We start from the raw sequence: 2,646 nt of genomic DNA, 5'->3' as shown, positions 1-2,646 counted from the left end.
TCGCTCCGAATCGAGCCCGGGGTTTTCGTGCGTGTAACAGGGCGGGCGTTTGGACCCGGTTGTCCGGGAGCGGGTCCGCAACGGCGGGAGATTGCCTGGGTTTGGCCGGCCGGCAGTCGAACGCCTTTCGCTCCGGACTCCCGTGTCCGATTTCGGTCAGGGAGGGCTCGTTGGAAAGCCCCGGCGCTGGCGCACACTATATTATCGGCCTGGACCCCGGCAAGTTCGGGAAAGTGTCGCAGTCCCGTAGCGGCTGCCGCCCCGTCGGTCAGCGGCAGCTTATCGGGGATAACTTCGGGACGGAAAGTCCGATCCGGTTGGGGTGAACTGCGACTGAACGGGGTGGGGGGGCCGCACAGACCAGTAGCGGGCTTGTGCAGCTGCCGCTTGGCCCGGCCGAGGTACAGCCGTTGGCTGGAGACCGCTTTCCGACTGCTGAGCCGGAGCCGCGGGGGCCCACCTTGACGCGCCGGCTGTCCTAGCAAGCCAGGGGCAAGGGGCATCCAGTGGTACCGGAACGGAGTCGGTCCGACACCGGGAAGCCGGGTGCCCGTCGCTCCGAATCGAGCCCGGTGTTTTCGTGCGTGTAACAGGGCGGGCGTTTGGACCCGGTTGTCCGGGAGCGGGTCCGCAACGGCGGGAGGTTGCCTGTGTTTGGCCGGCCGGCAGTCGAACGCCTTTGGCTCCGGACTCCCGTGTCCGATTTCGGTCAGGGAGGGCTCGTTGGAAAGCCCCGGCGCTGGCGCACACTATATTATCGGCCTGGACCCCGGCAAGTTCGGGAAAGTGTCGCAGTCCCGTAGCGGCTGCCGCCCCGTCGGTCAGCGGCAGCTTATCGGGGATAACTTCGGGACGGAAAGTCCGATCCGGTTGGGGTGAACTGCGACTGAACGGGGTGGGGGGGCCGCACAGACCAGTAGCGGGCTTGTGCAGCTGCCGCTTGGCCCGGCCGAGGTACAGCCGTTGGCTGGAGACCGCTTTCCGACTGCTGAGCCGGAGCCGCGGGGGCCCACCTTGACGCGCCGGCTGTCCTAGCAAGCCAGGGGCAAGGGGCATCCAGTGGTACCGGAACGGAGTCGGTCCGACACCGGGAAGCCGGGTGCCCGTCGCTCCGAATCGAGCCCGGTGTTTTCGTGCGTGTAACAGGGCGGGCGTTTGGACCCGGTTGTCCGGGAGCGGGTCCGCAACGGCGGGAGGTTGCCTGTGTTTGGCCGGCCGGCAGTCGAACGCCTTTGGCTCCGGACTCCCGTGTCCGATTTCGGTCAGGGAGGGCTCGTTGGAAAGCCCCGGCGCTGGCGCACACTATATTATCGGCCTGGACCCCGGCAAGTTCGGGAAAGTGTCGCAGTCCCGTAGCGGCTGCCGCCCCGTCGGTCAGCGGCAGCTTATCGGGGATAACTTCGGGACGGAAAGTCCGATCCGGTTGGGGTGAACTGCTACTGAACGGGGTGGGGGGGCCGCACAGACCAGTAGCGGGCTTGTGCAGCTGCCGCTTGGCCCGGCCGAGGTACAGCCGTTGGCTGGAGACCGCTTTCCGACTGCTGAGCCGGAGCCGCGGGGGCCCACCTTGACGCGCCGGCTGTCCTAGCAAGCCAGGGGCAAGGGGCATCCAGTGGTACCGGAACGGAGTCGGTCCGACACCGGGAAGCCGGGTGCCCGTCGCTCCGAATCGAGCCCGGTGTTTTCGTGCGTGTAACAGGGCGGGCGTTTGGACCCGGTTGTCCGGGAGCGGGTCCGCAACGGCGGGAGGTTGCCTGAGTTTGGCCGGCCGGCAGTCGAACGCCTTTGGCTCCGGACTCCCGTGTCCGATTTCGGTCAGGGAGGGCTCATTGGAAAGCCCCGGCGCTGGCGCACACTATATTATCGGACTGGATCCCGGCAAGTTCGGGAAAGTGTCGGCGACCCGTACCGGCTGCCGCCCCGTCGGTCAGCGGCAGCTTATCGGGGATAACTTCGGGAAGGAAAGTCCGATCCGGTCGGGGTCAACTGCCACTGAACGGGGTGGCGGGGCCGCACAGACCAGTAGCGGGCTTGTGTAGCTGCCCCTTTCCCCGGCCGAGGTACAGCCGTTGGCTGGAGACCGCTTTCCGACTGCTGAGCCGGAGCCGCGGGGGCCCACCTTGACACGCCGGCTGTCCTAGCAAGCCAGGGGCAAGGGGCATCCAAGGGTACCGGAACGGAGTCGGTCCGACACCGGGAAGCCGGGTGCCCGTCGCTCCGAATCGAGCCCGGTGTTTTCGTGCGTGTAACGAGGCGGGCGTTTGGACCCGGTTGTCCTGGAGCGGGTCCGCAACGGCGGGGGATTGCCTGTGTTTGGCCGGCCGGCAGTCGAACGCCTATCGCTCTGGACTCCCGTGTCCGATTTCGGTCAGGGAGGGCTCGTTGGAAAGCCCCGGCGCTGGCGCACACTATATTATCGGCCTGGACCCCGGCAAGTTCGGCAAAGTGTCGCCATCCCGCAGCGGCTGACGGGCCGCCGGTGAGCGGCAGCTTATCGGGCATAACTTCGGGAGGGAAAGTCCGATCCGGTCCGGATCAACGGCAGCCGAACGGGGTGGCGGGCCCGCACAGACCAGTGCCTGGCTTGTGTAGCTGCCCCTTTCCCCGGCCGAGGTACAGCCGTTGGCTGGAGACCACTTTCCGACC

Source organism: Somniosus microcephalus, unplaced genomic scaffold, assembly GCF_052327205.1.
Source record: "Somniosus microcephalus isolate GS21.2 unplaced genomic scaffold, FLI_Smic_1.0 scaffold169, whole genome shotgun sequence".
In the NCBI taxonomy this organism is placed as follows: domain Eukaryota; kingdom Metazoa; phylum Chordata; class Chondrichthyes; order Squaliformes; family Somniosidae; genus Somniosus; species Somniosus microcephalus.
The sequence above is the reverse complement of the archived record's forward strand: the minus strand, read 5'-3'. Positions refer to the sequence as shown.